Consider the following 21,749-nt stretch of genomic DNA (forward strand, 5'->3'; position numbering starts at 1 on the left):
TGAGCGAGAAGGGGAGGTGCGATCCCGCCCCCGAACCGCCCCTCTGGGCTTGGAGGATGTACTAAAAGAAGGAGGGAATCCGGGGAGGGGGCAATGCAGTTGCCTTCCCCTAGACGGCGACGGCCCGCCCCCTGCTGGAGGAGACTGTGGCTTCAGGATCGGCGGCGCCCAGACCCGACGCCCCACAGAGAGGATGCTCCCCAGGCGTCATCCTGGAGACGGCAACCAGAAGTCCAGCTCAGTCTGCGGCAGAAGTGACTATCACCACTGCCCTTCCCCGGACACGGCCCCGCCCCTAAATCCCAGCCCCAGTCCCCAGCTCTTGGAAGGAGGGGATTCCACATTTGTGTCGACTCCCCTCTTAAGTCCACCTCCAATACGAAGGCGCGGGGATAGGAGGAGGCAGGTCAGGGGCGCGCTCCACTGGGCCTCTGTGGGGGTCGGCCCCGCCCCTTCCCTAGCCCTATCCACCACACCTGCCTGGCCCCTTAGGTCACACCTGGGTCTTCTCCAGCCCGACCCGACCCTGACCTGGGCCCCCGGGAAGGGGGCAGAGTGCTTGGTTCTGCCACACTGTGTGACCTTGGGCAAGTCACTTCACTTCTCTGAATTTCCATGAAGGTGTCCCTACTGTTATGAGTTGCATTACTGTCTCCACCACAGACGCCCAAACATAAGGCTTAGTTTTAAGTCCACTCTGGGAAGCACATCAGAAAGAAGGGCCCGTCCCTGAGGGTACAAAGAGGTCTGGAGGGACCCACCACACCCAAAGTCACGTGGCTTCATGTCCCCTCTTAGTCTCAAAAGAAGAGCCCTTACCTGGGCACCCTAATATCTGTTTGACAACCCAAGGTCACAAACCCTGTTTCTGAGGCTGGTGGGGAGGGGGTCAGGCCCAGGGGGCCATGCAGAGACAGGAGGAACTTCCTCCTGTTTACCAATCTCCACCATGCCCTGCGGGTGGGCCTGGGCCCAGGGTTCACTTATTCACCCCACCAGGGGTAGGCTTTTGCTGCCCCTGGTTCATTGCTGGCAAAACCCTCCTACCATGGCCCTCCCTGCTGAGCGGGCTCAAGCAGCCCCTTGCCCTCTCCAGCCCCATTCCTAGGCCATTTCGGCAGCTCCTTGGGCCCATCCCTCTGTCACTCAGGCCCAGGCAAGAGCTCCCAGCCTGCCTGGGGCTGACCCCTGGCCCCCTGACCCCAGCCCTGGCCCTTGCAGACAAGCAGACATTGCTCAACCTTCAGCATTATCTGCTGAGCTGGGGTGACCTCTGCCCCGGAGAGCAGGAGAAATGACATCTCCAAGCGCCCTTTGGGGGGTGGAGCGCAGGGAGGGACAGGATGAAACACTGGCCCGGCCTGCTGGCTTTCTGGGCCTTCCCAGTGCCAGGGAGGGGTCCAAAGCCCCAGGGCCACCCAGCCCTGATGCGTGCAGGATACTCAGGGCTGAGCTTGAAGCCCACCCAGGAGGCCCTCCCTGCTCCACCTGCTGGTGAACTCCCCCTCCCCGCACCCCCACCCCCAGCCCTTATCTCCAGCTACCCGAATCCTGGTTGCCCTGCTGTCTCATCGACCTCAGTCTCTTACCGGGCTGACCGCTGCACGAGGGCTGTCCCCCAAATACTGGAACTTCTGGGAACACTGTTTCCCCAGCTCTGCCCCAGGCTCAGTTCAAAGGCTGCCTCCTCAGAGAAGCCCTCCCAGACCTCCCCATCGAAAGTCCCCCGGCTCTGTTTCCCTCACCTTTCTCATTACTGTCAAAACTACTGCACACCTACGCTTCTTGCTCTCTGTCCCTGCTGTCCCCTCCCCAAGTCAGCCCCACTGGGGCGGGAATTTCTGCTTGGTTCACTGCCGTTCCCTCAGTGCCTACAACAGTGCCCGGCACACAGAGGGTGCCCAGTGGATGAAGGCGGTGAGGCCCCTCCTTAGCTGGGCTGGATGGCTCCCCTGGGAGCCTCAGCACACCCCCCCCCCAGCTCTCAGGGTTCTGGGGAGATAGATGCAGCAGTACGTAGGGGTGGGAGGTCATCTAAAGCTAATTGGAGGATTTTCTTTGCAACCTCAAGCCAATCTTCCACCCTCTCTGAGCCCCATTTTAAGCTCTGCATGTATTAATTCATTTAATCCTCCTGATTATTTATAGGAATCGGGTCCTATTCTTATCTCCACTTTAAAATGAAGAAAATGAGGCCCAGCAGAGCTAAGTGGGCAGCTGCTCGAAGTCACACTGAAGGAGTGGGAAGGGTTAAAGTCTTTCCAGCCTGACCTTCCCCTTTGGATCTGTAGCAAATCGTAACAGGTCTGGCAATGTGAACCCCATTTTCTGAGTGGAAAAACTGAGGCCCAAAGAAGGTTGGCGTGGGGTCACAACCATTAGTCAAGAGGCAACCCGACCCTGGAGACCAGCCCCCACCAGGTCTTGCCCTTCTGGCCTCTAGGGTGGAACTGCACCCCCCAAACACTGAGCCTTTTGCTTTCCACCCTTCCCTGCCCAGGACTCCCCATTCTGGCCTGAAAGGGAAATCAGTGCAGTTGCCACCTCAGTGCCATCATCCCAGGTGTCCTGCAGGGAGGCTGCGTGCCACCCGGATGATGTAAGCCCTTGTTTTTACAAGGCTCATTGCTCAACAGGCCCTGCCTGCTGCTGCCTCACCATTAATGCCCAGCCTTTCCCGGGGAGGGGGCCGATGGGAGCCAGACCACTGTGACCCAGAGGCCCAGAGCACACCCCAGTGGCCTTGCAGGCAGCGAGGACCTGGGATCCACATGACGGCAGCCACAGCGCTCTCTCCCAGTTACCTCCTGCATAGGTGATTGTAGGAGCCAGGACTGGGAAAGGTCTCACACTGGCCACCAGCGGCCAAGTCCACCCTGCAGACACATCCAGTTCGATCCCGTGGTGTTTCACTTTGTTTTGTTTTTTCAACGAATGTATTGCCAACATTTAAAAGTCAGGAGACCTTACATCAAAATTCAAATTTTCAGCTTCTTTTTAAAATCAAAAGCCATGAGCTGGGCCCACTTGGCTACCAGCAGCGGGCAGGAGCCAGGAAGGAGCTGTGGAGGGGACAGGATCTTTCCTACCCAGGCGCACGCCCTCCTCCGCCCAGAAACTGTTTTCAGGGTTCCTCCTCCCAGTCTCTGCAGCTTCTCCTTAGCTCTCTGTCAGGAGGAGAAAACCGAAGTGACTTGCCCAGAGGAAATCAGACCTCCCCCAGCCCCACAAAAGGCAAGTCACGAAAACGGACTGATGAGAAACAGGTCCACAGAGGGTTAACTAAGACTTCCCCCCAAGACTGCAGTGAACTGGTAGAAGAGCTGGTCTTAAAAGCCAGAACCCCAATTCCAATGTCTGAGATTTTCCACACCATGCCTCCTCTTTGAGGCCGCACTCTGCCGCACCCGACCCCTCCGCCTAATAGGACTAAGATTAAATCCCTGGATGCTGCCAGGCCCTATGTCCTAGGGTCTAGAATTTGCGGGTCCTGGAAAACGCTCAGGGCTGGCCAGCAAAACTTGCCTGAGCATATGCTGCCACCCTGTGGCTAGCTCTGGGAATGCAGGATTTAAAGGATTTAAAGGAATCCTTCTGAAGGACGAGCTACGGGGTGCCTTGCTTTGGGGTCCAGAGGTCAGCACTGTGGATGTGATAGATGCTCGCAAGACATGAGCAGGCCATCAGGAGAAATAAAAATGTCCGACAGGCGGTCGAAAGGTGCTTACTTTCACTTAGACATGCAGCAAGTACTTTTTGCCACCGTGTTGACAAAAGTGGTTCCTGTTCCCATGAAGTTGACAGTCCCCTTGGGGAAGACAAAAGTCAATACGGTAAATGAGGAAAGTACACGCTGTGTTGAATTCTGGTAAGCATGGAGGGAAAACACAGCAAAGTGGGGAGTCCTGGGGGATTTGATTTTAACTTTAGTTCAGGGGAGGTGACGTTTGAGCAAAAACCTGAATGTCATAGGGGGTGGGCAATGCAGGTAGCTGTGGGGAGAGTGTGCCAGGCAGGGGAATAGCAAGTGCAAAGGCCCTGAGGCAGGAACATACCGGACCCAGGTAGTTGCTGTGGGTGGAGCACAGGGGGAGAAGCAGGAAATTATCTGTAGAAATAGTGGGGGCCGTATCACACGGGGCTTTGTGGGCCTCTGTAAAGACATGGGCTCTTGGTCTGAGTGAGCGGGAGGCACGAGGAGTTCTGAGCAGAGGAAGGACAGGCTCTGCCTTGGGTTTGAACAGGGTCCCTCCGGCTGCACATGGTGGATGGACGGCACTGGAGGCAAGGGCAGAGTCGGGGAGCCCCAAGAGGAGGCAGGTGATGGGATGGTGGGCTCTTCCAGGGCGGGAGCCATGGAGGTGGGGAGAAGTGGTCAAATTCTGAGTCTATTCTGAAAGTAGAGCGTTTGGGATTTGCTGATACATCCAATTATAAAACAGCCACACCATGGCCACTCCAGAGCCATTGCAAGGGACAAGGCATGTGACACCAAAGGCACCAGCAACCAAAGGAAAAAAGTAGATGAACTGGACTCCATCAGAATTAAACACTTCTGTACAGCACGGGACAAAGTCAGCAGAGTGGAAAGGAAGGCAGCCTGCAGAATGGGAGCGAGTATTTGTAAATCACATATCTGGTAAGAGGTTAACACCCAGATTGTATTTAAAAACTCCTACAACTTGGCAATAGAAAATCCAACTTAAAATGGGCAAAGGACTCAGGACAGACATTTCTCCAGAGAAGATGTATGAACAGCCAAAAAGACACATGAAGAGATGTTTGACATCACTAATCATTAGGAAATGCAAATCAAACCCACGAGGAGAGACCACCTCACACCCTCTGGGTTGGCTATCGTCAAGCAAAGCAGACACTAAGGGCTGGTGACTTGGGGAGAAATTGGACCGTTGTGCACTGTGGGTGGGAATGTGAAATGGTGCAGCCACTGTGGGAGACAGGACGGCCATTCGCGTTTCAAAATATTAAAATATTAAAAACAGAACTGCCCTATGATCCAGCAATTCCACTTCTAGGCATCTACACAAAAGAATTGAAAGCAGGATCTCGAACAGTTATTTGCACACCTGTGTTCACAGCAGCATTATTCACAATGGCCAAAAGGTGAAAGCAACCGAAGTATCCATTGATGTATGAATGATAAACAAAATGTGGACTACACCTACAATAAAATATTATCCAATCTTTTTTTTTAAGATGGGGGAAGGGAGGGAGAAAGAGAGGGAGAGAAATATCGATCAGCTGCCTCCTGGGGATCGAACCTGCAACCTAGGCATGTGCCCTCACCAGGAATCGAACCAGCAACCTTTCCTTTGCGGGACGACTCCCAACCAGCTGAGCCACACTGTTCAGGCGAGGTGTCTTTTTCTTAAAGAAAAAGAATGATGCTTGCTGCAGCATGGATGAAATAAGTCAGCCACAAAAGAACAGATGCTGTAGGGTTGCACTTACACGAGGTGCCTCGAGGAGTCAGACTCGCAGAGACAGGAAGTAGAAGGCTGGTCGCCAGGGGCTGGGAGAGGGCAGGAGCGGGGACTCAGTGTTCCATGGGCACAGCGGGTCGGTTTGGGAAGATGACAAAGTTCTCAGAGGTGGACGGTGGTGATGGTTGCCCAGCAAGGTGGATGTACCTAAGGCTCCTGAACTGTCCACTTAAAAATAGCTCAGACAGTAAATTTCATGTTATGTGGGTTTTACCACAAGTTTTTTAAAAAGACAAGGTAGATCTTCCTATGTCAGCACGGCAAGATGCTCTGGGGCATTGTGACATGAAAGAAGGCGGTGGCAGAACAGTGTCCTGGCAGAGTCACGTTTGTCTTGAAAACCTTCACCAGTAGCTAACTTTGTAAATGTGAACAACACGCAGTGTTGGTGAAGGTGTGGGGAAACAGGTGGGCACTCTTGCACACTGTTAGTGGTTGTGCAGAGTGGTACAAACCTCCAGTCTCCAGGAACTGGGCCACAGCTATCAAAACGGGAACTCCCGTCGGGCTCAGAAACGCCGGGCATTTCTGCTGCAAACACTCCCGCCTGCCCCGAGACAAATGGACACGGTAGCAGCAGAAGCTGTCGCTACCAGAAAACACCTTGCAGCTGCTAAAATGACCAACATAGCTCTGCAGGAGAGGGTCCAGAGAGGCACTGTCCCACAGGACTTCCGGGGAGGATGGGACTACTCTGCAGCGGTCCTGGGCCACGCAGGAGCTACCAGCTTAGTGTGGCCACTGAGCGCTCGAGAGGTGGCACCTGTCACTGGATTTTTTATCTTGTTTTATTTTAATTACATTTAAGTAGCCCGTGGGTAGTGACTGATGTACTGAACAGCACACATCTAGACTCATCTCCAAGACCTATTGTTTTTTTTAAAGACTTTATTTCTTTATTTTTAGAGAAAGGGGAAGGGAGGGAGAAACATCATTGTGTGGTTGCCTCTCGTGTGCCCCCTACTGGGGACCTGGCCGGCAACCCAGGCATCTGTTCTGACTGGGAATCCAACCAGCGACCTTTTGGTTCACAGGCCCGCACTCAATCCACTGAGCCACACCAGCCAGGGCAGATGTATTGTTAAGTTTAAAAAAAAAAAAGTGCTGGACAAGGTGTGTGGTGTGCAAACCCCCACATAAATGAGGGGAGGTTCAGCAATTTACTCGCGGGTTCGTTTGAGGTCGTCGTCTCCCGCTGGGAGGGCCACAGAAACAGACAACAGTAGCAGGCCAGGGCCCAGCATGCTCTGAATATCGTGTAATAATGCACCCCAAAACTCGGTGGCTAAAAACAGCCACCATCCTGTGGGTCAGGGATTTGGACAAGGCACAGAAGAACAGTTTGTCTGCTGGCTGCTGGCTGGAGCCCCCAAAGTTACTGCACCCCTAAGTGCGGCACCTCAGCAAGGGTGGCCCAGCTTTGTTCAGAGTCCCTCGGTTCTCCACTATATAGTTTCTCCCTCCCCACGTGGCCTCTCCAAGTGACCTCTGCACAGGTAGGCACTTCGTGTGGCACCTGCACAGGGCTTTCTAGGTGGCCCTGGGGTGGCCCAAGTTGTCACTCCACATGTGGTCTCCCCAGCATACTTCTCACATCGCGGCAGGCATGCCCCAGAGCATAGAAGTGAAAGCTTGTAAGCCAGGAGTGTCCAACCTGTGGCCTGCAGGCCGCATGCAGCCCAGGATGGCTATGAATGTGGCCCGACACAAAATCGTAAATTTACTTAATATTTTTTGTTGTTTTTGTTCATGTTTATGTATTAATGTGTGGCCCAAGACAGCTCTTCTTCTTCCACTGTGGCCCAGAAATGCCAAAAGGCTGGACACCCCTGTGCTAGGCCTTCTTTAAGCTTAAGCCCTGGCCTGGCACACCACCACCTCTGTCACATCCATCATTCCACTCAGAAGCAAGGGCAGGGGACTGACAGGGACGCAGAGCAGGCGGCTGGTTCACTGGGAGCCCCTACAATGAGTCTACCACAGGAAGAGGGCTGAGGCGGGAGGAAGACCTACACCTCTTCTCACTTTAGAATGCTCACTGTGGACATGTATGACAGTATTTGGTGGAATTCAGAAAGCCGTGCATTGCATGGTCCTGCCTCCACACCTTTGTTCATGCTGTTCCCTCTGCCTCTAACACCCTTCCCTGTCATTCCAGCTGAGAAATACCCAGAAAAACTTTCCATACATGTCTAAGTCAAATTACCCTCTGCTTCCTCTGCGCTCTACACTCGGTGCCTCGAGGCCCTTATTCCACCCCTACTACAGTTGGTTTTGTGTAACCTCCCTCTCCTTGGAGCCCCTGGAGGTCAGCCCAACCTGGGTCATCTCTGTACACACACACACGCAATGGACGTAGGCAGGTGCTGAAAAGGTGCTCAGTGATTTGAGGATGCAACCCAAGATAATAAACACCTGACCCCAACCAGCTGGGCCCAGTGCGGGCACATATGGTTGCATTGCCTAAAATGGCCACCAGGTGGCGATGGAGCCCTGCCTCCCACTTCCCCAGCAGCTACCTGAGCTGAGAAACCACAGGTAGGAGGTGGGCCTGCAAGGTCAGAGACCCCAGGGCAGGGGACTCCAAGCCCAGCTTTGAAGAGAAATTTCCCAGCCTCCTTGTCCACTCCTCTCCTTCAAATCCAGCAAACTGACTTCCGTTATAGGCATGCCAACCACTGACAAAGGCAACAATCTGGATGACTGCAAACCTCATTCCAAGTGAAAGGTACCAGCCACAAAGGGATTCGTGCTGCATGAGTCCACTTACAGGACAGGAAACTGTAGGACAAGCAGAATTAATCTACGGAGCAAACACAGCTGGGCAGGGGTCCGAGGTGCTTTTGGAGGGTTGTGGTAAGTGTTCTGCGTTACTTTCCTAGGTTTCCATAACACAGCACCACAAGGCAGGTGGCTTAAAACAACATACTACTCTCTAGCAGCTCTGGGGGCCAGGAATCTGGAATGAGGGCCATGTCCCCTCTGGAGTCTCTTAGGAAGAATTCCTCGTCTCTTACAGATCCCGGTGGCTTCCGGCAGCCCTTGGTGTCTCCCTGGCTTCTAGATACATCATTCCAGCCTCTGTCTCTACCTCCGCACGGCCCTCTTCCCCCCACCGACTGTGTCTGTGTTCAGATCTCCTCCTTTCTCTCGTAAAGACACCAGTCACTGGAGTGAAGGCCCACCCTAATCCAGCCTGACCTCAACTTGGTTATATCCACGAGACCCTATTTCCAAGTAAGGCTGCGTTCACAAGCACCAAGGGTTAGGACTGGAATGTATCTTTTCGAGGGACACAGTTCAGCCCACTTTGTGGTCAGTATCTTGGAAAGGGTTTGTATAACACAGGGAGATGCATTTGTTGAAAATAATGTAAAGTACACCTAAGATTTGTGCATTTCACTGCATGTGGTTTTACAGACAGAGAAACGAGTGTTGACCTCTCGCTCATGAAGACGCGGTTAGGGGTGAGGTGTGCTGGGGTCTGCAGGTGCTCTGCGTTAATTGCCCTGTCACCTTGTTCTCCTTTAGTTGGGAGCAGTCCCTCAAGCCTTTCCTTCTCATTCATGGCCTTGACACTTTTGAAGAGTTCAGGCTGGTTACTTTGTGGAATATCCCTCCAGTGGGCCTGTCTGAAGCTTCCTCACGGTTGGACTCAGCTCTGCTCCCGTGTCAGAAATCACCCAAGTGGTATTGTGTCCTCCCCGGTGATTCCCATCAGGAGGCCCCTGAGAGCCGTGTGTCCGCATATTTGGTGAGGCTAATATTGATCACATGGTCAAGGAGACACACGCCAGGTTTCACCACTGTTCAGTTGGTCTTCCTCTTTGCAATGAGTAAGTATCTTGTGAGGAGATATTCTTAAACTATTTAAACATCATGCTATTCCACTCACTTTTCACCCACTGATTTTAATATCCATTTACATGCTTGCCTCAATCAATCTATTGCTGTGTGACATTGAGTTGGCCAAAAAGAACATATCGGCCAACCCAATAAATGGCCCCAATACTTAGTGGCTTAAAATAATAATCACTCATTCCCTCACTGTTTTTGTGGGTCAGGAATTCAGGAGGGGTTTGGCTGGAAGGTTCTGGCTTCGAGTCGCTCAGAAGGTGCAGTCAAGGTGGCGGGCGGTGGGGGTGGGGGTGGGGGGGCAGTTATCTGGAAGCTCGGCTGGGTCCAGAGCACCGTTGTCCAGGAAACTAATGTGAGGCACACGTTTATGTATAACGTTCAGTTTTCTGGTAGGCACAGCTTAAAAAGCCACGGGTAAGAGTCATTTTTGTGATATATTGTATTTAACCCAACACACCTAAGACCTTCTCATTTCTACATGTTCTCAATTTGAAAAAGTATGGAGAGAGTTGACATCTTTTTTTTCATGCCGTCTTTGAAATTCGGGGTCTGTTTAACACAGCGCATTGCAGTTTGGACCAGCCACGTGGCAAGTGCCTGACAGCCATAGGTGGCTGGTGGCTGGTGTACTGGACAGCTCGGGGCTCGGCATGTGGGCCCCTTCTTAGGGCTGCTTGCGTGACCTCATGCCATGTCTTCCCCCCGAGCGAGGGACCAGAGAGGGCAAGAAGGAAGCACGTGCCTTTGAGGACCTACTTCTCTGGCACAGCATCACATCTGCCACCATGTATCCATTAGAATCGAATGTCTGAGCCTGGCCCCGGTCAAGGGGAAGTGAATCAGATTCCGCCTCTGAAGAAGTGTCAAAGAATTCGTGGACATATCTTAAAACCAAACTGCTATGTACTTGTTTGTATCAGTGTGGGCTCATAATTTCATTTTATTCCCTGAGTTCTAAATCCGTCGCCACCATAACTTACTCTGACGCTCAAACTGACCCGGCTTGGCCAGCGTGAGCCCCCTTTCGGCGGACTGTTCTCAGACCTCAGCTCCATTATTCGTTGAGCATTTCCTTACTTTCAGGGACGAGATGTTCCCAGGCTCAATTTTTTCCTTTTCTTAGCTCTGCCCAGATTCATTTTACTGCAGAATAGAGATTTTGAAACCCACGTCTGGGTGCTGTCCAACTGTTTAATTTTTACCCATCAATCTCCTAGGTGTAAGGTTTTCTCTCTCCTGGCTTTTTCCATTTGCATTTCCTATTGCTAATGTTTTCCAGCCTTCTTCCTCTTGAGCTTGTGGATTTGCCCTGCTGCAAATTGCTCTTACACCTGTTGCCCGCCCCCCCCCCCGCGGGGGGGGGGGGCGCCTGTCTTTCTGTTGTTCATTGCTAGTAACCCCGCATAGTCTCAGCGCTGCTATTTTAGACTCTGCAGGGTCTGCGCACCCCGACGTCTGTCTGTTCATTTTGGCCCTGGTATTCTTTGGCCGGAATCCCTTCATTTGGATGTAATCAAAATGCATTTTTTAAAATGGTTTATATACCTTTTCTATATTGGTGCTTTTTTATCATGGTAAAATGTGGATTACATAAAATTTACCACTTTCGCCATTTTTAAAGGTACAATTTAGTGGCATTACAATACATTCACAGTGTTGTGCAGCCATCCCCACCGTCCATCTCCAGAACTTTTCACCATCCTGAGAAAAAACTCTGTACCCATCAGACACCGACCCCCATCTCTGCCTCCCACTGCCCCCACCCCAGGCCGTGGAAACCTCTACTCTACTGTCTGTCTCTATGCAACTGGCTACTCTGCTTACCTCATGTAAGTCAATCATACTTGATGTGTCCTTCTGGGGCTGGCTTATTTCGTTCACCATAATGTTTTCAAGATCCATCCACGTTGTAGCATGTGTCAGAATGTTCCCTTTTCGTGTCTGAATAGTATTCCACTGTGTGCACATAACTCCGACTAATTTTACGGGTTTGCACTTTATGTTAAGTCTCCATCCATCCAGAGTCCGCCTTTGTTCGCAGTGTGAGGCAAGGATCCAGTTTATTTGGGGCCGGTTTCCCAGCACCACCTTCTGAATGATTCCTCCTCCCCCAGGCGGGCTGCCAGGGTGGCCTCCATCCTGTCTTCACTCCTCACGTGCCCACAGACTGCTCCGTGCCACCCCCCCACCGCCCCCCACCGCCCGCTCTGCCTCACCGCACCAGCGCCCCACTTCTTATTTTAATGGCATCTGCCTTCTAGCTGCTGGTAGGGCAGTCTCCTGTTCTTTTTCAAGGTTGTGGCTACGTTCTTTCCCTGCCACATCTCATCAAATCCTCAGAACAGTGCTGAATCCAAGGGTGTGATCCTTCTGCCCCCGTAACAGGGAAGGAAATGGAGGCCCTGCAGGGGGAGCGACTGGACGGCATTTACAGAGCTGACAAGTGGCAGAGAGAGAACAAAACGAGGCCTGTCCGACTCGAGGGCCACCTCTTGATCCCCCAGCACCAGCTGCCTCTCCACTACTGCTGGCTGCTGGCTGCTGGGGTTTTGTCTGTGAGAAGGGGAGGGGCTGGAGAGGCCTGCGGTGCTGGGCACTTGCCGCTTTCATAGCCTTTCCTCGAGTCAACCACTGTTTAACCTGGAAACCACTGAGCGTTTAAACAGACACACTTTCCAACAGGGAAGCAGTTACAGAGATGACGGAGGCACCCAGAAGCCAAGCAAGAGCCTGCAAAGAAGCTCAACGACGGGAAGCAACAGAAAGCCATTGCCACCTCTAAGCTGGGGGAACTGAGAGAGGAGGTCATGTTACCGTAGCCTGTGTCACCCAGCCAAGCAAGAAGCACAGTGGACTGTCCTGCGGGAGCTGGAGCCGTGGAGGAGACTCAGTCCCTGATGGGGGGTGCAGTCCAAAACGTAAGGAGACTGGGAGAATTACTCTACCCCACCCTGCCTCCACTTCTGGCCTCCCATTGGCCACTGGGAGGTCAGCTGACCTGGAGCCTGGGAAATGCAGCCTGCTGGGGTCAGCTCCTCTGAACCGGGAAAGGACAGGAAACAGGTCTGAGAGCAAAGAGGACCACTCCCTGCCCAACAGCCCCCCCCCTTCCTGGTTCCAGCTCCCACCAGGAAGCCCCCACTAGGGTTCTAGCTCTCCCAGCACCTGTATACACAATCCCCTGTGTGCCATTCCTTCCGGCTGAAATTCTTAGAGCGGCCTCCATCCTCCAGGCTGGACCCCAGCTGGTACACCAGCCACGCCACAACTTATGGAAGAGCCGCAGCGGCACCATGTGGAGTCTGTGGATGGCCTGAGCAACGGACCAGAGGGGAGGGCAGAAATTAAGTGGGCTGGGTCCCCAAGTCTGGGGCAATCCCGAGGCACAGCGCGGGCCACGCTGCAGAGTCACCTCAGTCATCTCAAGACTACTGACTCTGAGTCTTGCCGAGATGGATGAGCCAGGCCCAGGCTCAGCTAAGAAGCTCCATGTGGCCAGGCCAAGGACACCAGGCTTCATCAGCGGCCTCCTGTGCGCCTGTCTGCATCCATCACCCTGCGCTAGTTGCTAGGGCAGCCATAACAAAGTACCACAGGTCATGTGGCTTAAAACACAGAAACGCACCGTATTTTCTCAGTTCTAGAGGCTGGAAGTCGGAGATTAGCGTGTCCACAGGGCTTCCTTCTGAGGCCTCTCTGTCCTTGGCTGGCGGGCGGCTGTCTTCTCCCCTCTTCCCGTGGTCTTCCCTCTGGATATGTCTGTGCCCGAATCTCCTCCTCTTAGAAGGTCGCCATCATACTAAGTGAGGGCTACGCCAATGACCTTATTTTAATGTAATCACCTCGTTAAAGACACTTTTCCAAATACAGCCACGTTTTGAGGTGCTGGGAGTTGGGGCTTCAACACATGAATTGTGGGGGGACAGAGTCAGCCCATAACGCTCTCACAAGGTGGGCATTACCACCCTGTTTTCCAAACGAGGGAATGGAGGCCCAGCCAGTGACGTGCCCGAGACCTCCCAGAGCTGGGTCTGCTCAGGGAGCAGCTGCTTCTCCACCCACCAGGGCCCAGGAATCTTCTCTTACTCTCCATGACCGCGTCGGAGCCTGGGAAATCGATCCCAGTCTCCCCGTTAATTCCTTTGCCAGCTAAGACCGTGATCCACCGCTCACCGCGCACTTACCATGAGCCAGACTCCCCCGCTGGCGGTGTTCCACAAACACAAGGTGCAGCGCGCCAGGCCCCTGCTCAAGCCGCCTCAGAGATGCCCTCCCCAGCACACAGGGCCTCTACCCACATCGGTCCTGCTCCTCCTGCTATATTTTCCTTCAGAGTACCAACAACACCTGAAATTTCCTTTTTTTTTTAGTCCTCACCCAAGGACATTTTTTCATTGCGTTTAGAGAGAGAGGAAGGGGGAGAGAGAGAGAGAAACAGACTTTATTGCCTTCCCATTCACGCTCCCTACTGGGGTTTGAACCCACAACCTGGGTATGTGCCCTGACCAGGGATTGAACCCGCAACCTTTTCAGTCTATGGGACAATGCTCCAACCAACTGAGTCATACTGGCCGGGGCTGAAGTTTTCTTATAGGCATGTTTACTTCTTTATTGTCATCCCCCCCCACTAGACTGCAAGCTTCATGAAGGCAAGATCCGGGTCCTAGGTACCCTTAGTACCTAGACAAGATTCCCAGTCAATCGCCAACATCACTGGTACTCAGTGTTGGTTCAATAAATAATCCAATAAATCTAGTCACTCACTGAATCCTCACCAGACCTATGAGATGGGCCCCAGGATCCTTATTTTATAGAAAAGGAAACTGAGGCTCAGGGAAGGTCTGCACTCTGTGTTCGCTCACCCAGCTAGGAAGTGGCGAAGCTGGAATTCAGACCAGGCCAACCTCCCAGCCTTGGCCTGCCCTCCACGTCTCTCCCTGCTCTGTGGTTTCCCAAACTATCCTCACAGCTCCCCAGAGCCTCTCCTGTTCTGGAAGTTCCCGCTGCCTGGCTGCTGGGCTACAGTATCCTTTTGTGCCAGCAAGCGTCATCAGAGAATTCCTCATGGCCACAGTCTACAGTTTAATGCTCCAAACCATGAATGTGCCATAGTTTATTTAAATCATCTCTGTGGATATTCCCAAGTTTTTGTTCCACAAGCTACATCCTTGCACCTGTGTTTATGGGCTATGTGGTGGCAATTTCTCTGGGAATGGAGTCCTAGAAGTGGAATTGTAGAGGGCATTGAACATCTTTAAACCGCATGGATTCCGTGAACTCACTAAGCCTGGATTACAACCGGAAGGGTGGGGCCCAGACAGGGCGCACGTGCTATCCAGGGACACACAGCAAGCTCACAGAAAGCCCAGGTTTGGAAATGGCTACCTCCGGACACGAATATTTCTTCTGTGCCTAGACTATGCCTTAGCTTGAGTTTGGTCTTTATACATTTGTATATGTGTGTGGACCTGGGTCAGACTGCTCTCTCTGTTATTTAATCATCCATTCAATCAATCAATAAATGCATTGGTGAAATGCAGGCTCAATGCTGAAAGAAAGGCTCAAATAACAAGGGTCTCCTAGACAAGAAAACAGTTAATTTTTCTGTGTCACAACATCTGAATAAAAGCTGTCCGAGTTTGGATGGTGGCTTTATGGCATCAGGCACCTGGACTCTTTCTATCTTATAGCTCTTCCATCTCCAACCAGCAGTTTCCTGCTCATAGTCCAAAGTGGCTGCTGGAGCACTGCCATCATATCTACAATCCTGCCAGTGGGAAGTTTAGAAAAGGACGTAGAAGTTAGTCTCTTTGAGGGCACAAACCAGACTCTTTCCTGCCATTTCCATTTTCATTCTATTGGCCAGAGTTAGCCATATGTCCTATACCACTGCAAGGCAGGCTGCAAGCAGTAAGTCATTACCAGCACAGCTATCCTGTTTTCTGCTAAAACTCAGATTCTATTACCAGTGAATACGTTGTCCATTCTCTGCCACTCATACATTCTCTGAGCACCTACCAGGTGTGGGAGAAGGCACAGCAGCCTGGAGATAGTGTGGCCTTTGGAATGTGACCCATCTTAGGGTTGGATCCTGGTTCTGTCTTTCCCTGAGCCTCAGTTTCCGCCCATTTATGGAATGGAGACAGGAGTGGGTGTGTTCATCCCACATGGGAATCATGAGAGTTACAATGTAGGCTCGGCACTGAGCCTCGTGTGCAGTTGGCACTGAAGAAACGGCAATGGCTTTTAAGAGGAGCCAGACCCTGAGCCGCAGGTGACTCAGCAGAGGCCCTGCCCTGTATTCCAATGGGGAGACATCCCAGGGCAGCTTTCTGTCAATAAAAGCCAGAAGACGTGTCAGCACATAACTTCAATGTGTCCATCATGCATGAGTCAGGAGCAGTTATGACCATACATCACAGAGTAGCAGCTGGGCCCAGATAACTCACATCCTTCCAATCCCAGCTCCCCAGCCCCATTTTACAGAACAGCTCCAAGGCAAGAGCCACGAGCACAGCGTGACCACACTTTTATTGTATCAGTCTCCTCCAAGTGGGGCGTGTAGGTTGGTTCCAGTTTAAGACGATCATTAACAGCCTTGGCTGGGCCTCCCTAGGCCTATAGACACAGGGTTTCCCAGGGTAGCTGGGAAGAAACAGAATTGCAGGGGTGAACTATAAACCCACAGGATGCTCCAAATGCAGCAGAGGGAGAAGGCCTCTCCCCAAATTTCTTATAGATTGGACCTTCTGAAGCTCAGCACTATCGACATTTTGGGTCAGAGAATTCTCTGGGGTGGGGGCTGTCCTGTGCACAGTACGGTGTATAGTAGCATCCCTGGCCTCTCCCCACAGGAGGCCGGGAGTATATCTCTACCCCTAGTGTGATAACCACAAGTCTCCAGGCACTGACAAATGTCCCCTGGGGACCCAAGTCATGCCCCGCGTGGGAGGATTTCCCTGCACAGATTCTTCCAGCAGACTGGTGAATGTTACAGATCTTCTCCTCTTTGGCCAGGCGCGTGTTTTATCTCCTTGGAAGAGGTACAACGCCCTTGACAGCCACTAGTTGAAGAATAAGGATTTCATGTCATTATCAAAACAATTAGAGGGATTTCAATGTGGACAATAGAAATATGATAACATTGTATCAACATTAAATGTTCTGATTTTGCAAACTATACAGTGGTCGTGTATAGGAGGTGCGCCCTGAAGTTTTCCGAGTAAAAGGACATTGTATCTACAATGGTCTCTTAAATGGTTCAGAAAAATTACACAGAGAAAGAATAACAAACCAAGTGTAGCAAAATTCTGGCAATTAGGGAAGCTGTGGGAAGGAGATATGGCAGTTTACTGTACTATTGTTGCAACCTTTCTGTAAATTTGAAATTAGAAATTATTTTAAAGGTTTTTAAAAATATCACCTATGTTTTATTCTAGTTTTTAAAACATGAATATGTTTTAATGGGTTGTTGTCCCCCCTTGCTCCCATTAAAAAGAAAAACCACTCCTGACTGTGTCCAGGAACCAGGCCCCACTCAGGCCGTGGGCCCAGAGCCTTCCAGAAAAGGGTTCTCAGTGTCAGCCTGGCAGGCAGGAAGACCTATTGCATTTGTTTGGGTCTGTAAAATACCTAGAAAGAAATTTTGCCCAATATTAACAGTGGTTAGCGATGGCCCCGCCTCTGCCCCCAGTTTCGTTCCCATGTCCACCACTCCCCCAGCCCGCCCAGATGCCTCAGGGAAGTGACCTCAACCCCAGGTCCCAACGAGGCCCTGGTGGGTCTAAGGGTACTCTTATCCCCCTGCCAGTGATTGGCCCAGGACCGGGAACGTGATGCAAGGGACCAAGAGGGCTCTGGGCTGGTCTGTGACTTGCTTTGGTCAATAAAATGTGAGGAAGTGACTTTATGAGACCGGACACCAGGATTCTTGGATGCTGCCCTGAGAATGCCATGTTCAGGAGCCAGTCTTTCTGGAAGAGGAGAGGCTGCGAACAGAACTGAGACACCCCAGCCAACAGCCAGCACCCACTGCGGCACGTACGAATAAGGCCATCTTGGGCCTTGAAGCATATAGCTGGACGCCGAATGAAGCTGCATGAATGAGCCCAAGTGAAACCAGAAGAGAAACCACCAGCCAATGCGCAGGGTTGTGAGAAGTACTAAGTCAATGCTGTTTTATGCAACTGGCTTCGGGAGGGACGTGAAGATTCACCGAGGTCATAGCACGTCCTGGCACACGCAAAGTGCTCAATAAACGGTCATTACTGTTGACCATGCATTTCTGCTCTCATCCCCTGAGTCAACCGCTGCCTTTTTTCCCCCAACTAGTGAAGTACTCCCTATCATTCTCCAGCCTTCTCTGCACCCTGCTTCATTTCCACATCGCTTGCCCACATCACCTGACATTAGATTACCTTTTTTCCTATTTATCGTCTGTCCCTGTGAGGGCAGGGGCCTCATCTGCCTTGTTCACTGCTGTGCTGCCAGCATTTCGCACAGCTCCGGGCCCACACAGGTCTCAGTAAAGATGTGGCAATTCAATGAATGGGGCAATCTGCTGTAACGCAGGTCCTGGAAGGCTCCGCCCCTCAACACTGCGACACGGTGGGGGTGCCCATCTTGGGTAGCTTTGCAGCCTGGGTCTCGGAGCTCAGAGGAGCTGGAGGACAGAAACTAGAGGAGGAGAAGAGGCAAGCCGCATGACTCTCTGGGGAGAGCCAGAACCAGGACGCAGGAACAGTGAGTGCAAAGGCCCTGCACTCCCGACTGTGGGAGATGCCGGGAAAGGAAACTAGAAAGTCAGCAGGACCTGAATGTCAGGTGAGGAAGTGGACCTCGATCTCCTCCCACCACCTCCCCAGTCAAGTGTAGCAGAGGGGGAGGTAACAAACGTCTCCCCAGTGCCTCCCGCCTGCCAGGTACTCTCTCTCTTGCTGTGCTCGCTGTGAACCATGCACTAAACCTACGACGCAGAAGGCAAACGGACCCACGTAGGCTCAGAAGCGCAGCTGTGAGACTCCACGCTGCAAAGGCTGGGCTCCTTCCACTGCCCATCACTCACTCCACTTGCCCTCATGCCCACATCTCATCGACCAGCAAATCCTGGCTGCTCCACCTTCAAAACACATCCAGAATCCACCACTTCTCCCACCACCACAGCCTCCCTGGTCTGACCCTCCGTCCCCTCCTACCTGGACAACCACAGTCGTCTCCTCCCCAGCCTCCTGCCTCAGCACAGTCCCCGAGTCCATTCCACACACGCGGCCAGAGGAATCCTATTAAAATATAAAGTCAGGGTCACTGTTCAATTCTTTACCAGAAGTGCCCAACAGGACTGTCTGCAATGGTGGAAGTGTTCTCTAGCTGCATTGTCCAACTCACTATCCACCAGACACATGTGATTAATGAGTACTTGAAATGTGCTTAGTATAGCTGAAGGACTGAATTTTCAATCTTTCTTTAGTAGCCACACTCGGCAGGCAAGGCTGCGGGAAACCCACTCTTCAACACAGCTGGTGAGAGTAGAAATGAGCCCATGGTCCTGATGGCGATATCTACTTCCCTTCCTACTGACAGATGTGTCTGAATCTACCCGAATAACAAAGGCATTTAACATTTATCCCAGCAATCCCACTTCAAGGGTGTGTCCCACTGATCTGCTGTCACATGTCAAATGACATTATGTAAGAGTTTATAACACCCAAAGATAGGAAACAACCCAAGTGTCTGTTAATAAGCAACCAGTTAAATCAATTATGGTCCAGCTACATTACACAGTAGCATCTGAAGAAGCTGTAAAAAAGAATGAGGAACTATGACACCGAAAGCCCAAAGAAAAAATTAGAAATAAATTGGACTTCATCAAAAGTAAAACTTTTCGAGTTATCGAAGGACACAGTCAAGAAAGTGAAAGAGAAAAGACAGCCAACAGAATGAGAAAAAATATTTGCAGATCATATACTGATAACGGTCTAGTGTCCAGAATATATACAGAACTCTTACAATTCAACAACGAAGGCAAATACGAATAACTCAATTTTTAAACGGCCAAAGGACTTCTCCAAAAATATGTATCAGTGGCCAATTAGCACATGAAAAGATGCTCAACATCATTAATCTTTAGGAAAATGTAAACTAAAAACCACAATGAGTTTACATTCGTTGGGGTGGTATAACCCAAAAAAACATGGAACTGACAAATACTGGTGAGGAGGTGGAGCAACTGGAGCCCTCGTGAATTGCTGGTGGGGATGTAAATGGTGCAGCTGCCATGGAAACAGTTTGGCAGTTCCTCCAAAAACTAAACACAGTTACCACATAGCCCAGCAATTCCACTCCTCGGTATACACCCAAGAGAAATCAATACAGATGTCCACGCAAAAATTTGTACATGAAGGTTCATAGCGGCACTACTTGTAACAGCCAAAACATGGAAACAACTCCAATGTCCACCAACCGAATATATAAACAAATTGTGGTCTCTCCATACGATGGAATGTAATTCAGCCATAAGAAGGAATGAAGAACCACAATATGGATGAACCTCGAAGACATTATGTAAAGTAAAAGAAGCCAGACAAAGGTAAAGATTCCATTATATTATATGAGATAATATATATATAATTTTGATTTTCAAAGCATGTGAATGTCCTATATATTAAAAATAAAATTCTTTTCAAATAGAAATCGTCATGTAATTCCTGTATTCAAAACCCCAGAGGGAAGAAACTGCCCAGTTCACTTTTAGTAAAAACCAGACTCTCTAGTCCGTTCCAAGGCCCTGCCCCATCTGCCCGCTCCCTTCCTCTCTGACCTTCCCCCCACCTTACCTAACTCCTGTCTCACTGGCCTCCTTGCTGTTCAAGCATGGTCCTGCCTCAGGACCATTGTTCTTGCTGTTGCCTTTGCTTGGAATAATTTGTCCCAAGATATTTGCACAACTGGCTCCCTCACCTCCTTTAGGTCATGGCTCAAATGTCACTTTCATGATAAGGCCTTCCCTGGCCCCACCCCCACCTCCCAGGAGACTCTGTCACGTCTCCTGCTATTTCCCTAGAACAATGTGTGGGCCAGGTTGGTGCTTAATAAACATGTGTTGAGGGAACGAATGAATGATCTCAGGCAGTCCGTTAGTCCATCACCCATGGTGCTGGCCACTGGGAGGGCTCCAGACACCAGACACTAGCAGCAACCAGCCATCCCAGACTGCTTAGAGGTCTGGGATGCCTGCAGGGAACTTTGGAAGTGTTTCTCTGAAATCTGAGGCCCAGCCCCCACCAAGGCTAGCAGCCCTTAAACGCCCGGGTTGAAAATCCAAATGTGTCAATAAATGACAGCAAAGAGAGCCAGTTTCTGCAGAATTCACCAGGTCTTGGGCTGCAACCCGTCCCTACCATCAAAATGAACTTTTCTTTCCTTGAAGTCAGGTGGAAAGGGAAGCAGGGAGGGAGCACGGGCCCGGTTGGGGACAGGGGCTGCCCACAGCAGGGAAACAGACCTGAGGCGACTGGGGTGAATAGCCGCTGAGGAATCCAGGGCTTAAACCTTCAGGGAACCAGGGCAGAATGGAGACTCCAAAAGACAGGGCAGGGTGGTTGGGGGGGGGGTCTTACCTCCCTTCCCTGCTTCCCTCAGGAACTTCTTTGGTCCTTCCTTGTCCTCTAAGGGTGGCTCCCATTTGGTGACACTGTGTGGACTTCTGTGAACAATTGTGTACTTTGTAGTCAGCTAGACCCTGGCCCTGTCATTTACCTGCCCAGGAAGTAAAAGTGCACGATTGAGCCCTAATTCACTCAGCAACTGTTTACTGAACCTACCATGCACCCTACTCTCATAAGACTTTGGGGTTCAGATGCAAACAAAGCAAGTCCTGGCCCTCAGGAGCTTGATTTCTGGTGGGGAAGATGTGAACTTCAAGTTCATTGCCCAGGACCAGCATTGTGAAGGCAAAACAGAGTGATGTCACAGTGACTGGAGGAGGGGGCAACTTTGAGCGAGGTGGTCAGAAAGGGCCTCTGAAGAGGCAGTATCATTGGTTAGTAAGAGTCAATGAAATCCTGCCGGCTAGGTCCTGGCCCGGCGCCTAACAGATATTCGGTGCTCACCAAATCTTACAGTGACTCCTAGGGTCATTGTCATCAGTTTAGTGTCCTCCCCCTCGGGAGAACAGGAGCTCCCGGGGGTCACGTTTCTCCTCCCCGGCGCACAGCAAGAGCTAGCACACAGCAGGTGCACGCACGGTCCTCGGCCCCTCTGCACGCGGGAGGGCTGTGTAAGCTGGCCCAGTGGAAACAGGTCCCAACTAGGGAGCACTGTCCAAGTGCCCACCAAGCGCTGGCTCCCTAGCCCAGAGCCCTCGCGTTCCTTGCACACAGTAGGCGCTTG

The 21,749-nt window shown here is 51.5% G+C and overlaps 1 long non-coding RNA gene across 1 annotated transcript; it reads right to left on the reverse strand.

Moving 5' to 3' along the window:
* Positions 1-15,983: 15,983 nt before the first annotated feature.
* LOC123479679 (uncharacterized) lies at positions 15,984-21,408 on the reverse strand. Its single transcript, XR_006655371.3, has 3 exons — positions 20,978-21,408; positions 18,557-18,640; positions 15,984-16,426 (listed from the first exon to the last, which is right to left on the reverse strand). It is a non-coding gene; the product is annotated as an uncharacterized lncRNA (long non-coding RNA).
* Positions 21,409-21,749: the final 341 nt, after the last annotated feature.

The sequence above is a fragment of the Desmodus rotundus genome, unplaced genomic scaffold, assembly GCF_022682495.2.
Source record: "Desmodus rotundus isolate HL8 unplaced genomic scaffold, HLdesRot8A.1 manual_scaffold_502, whole genome shotgun sequence".
Classification (NCBI taxonomy): Eukaryota; Metazoa; Chordata; class Mammalia; order Chiroptera; family Phyllostomidae; genus Desmodus; species Desmodus rotundus.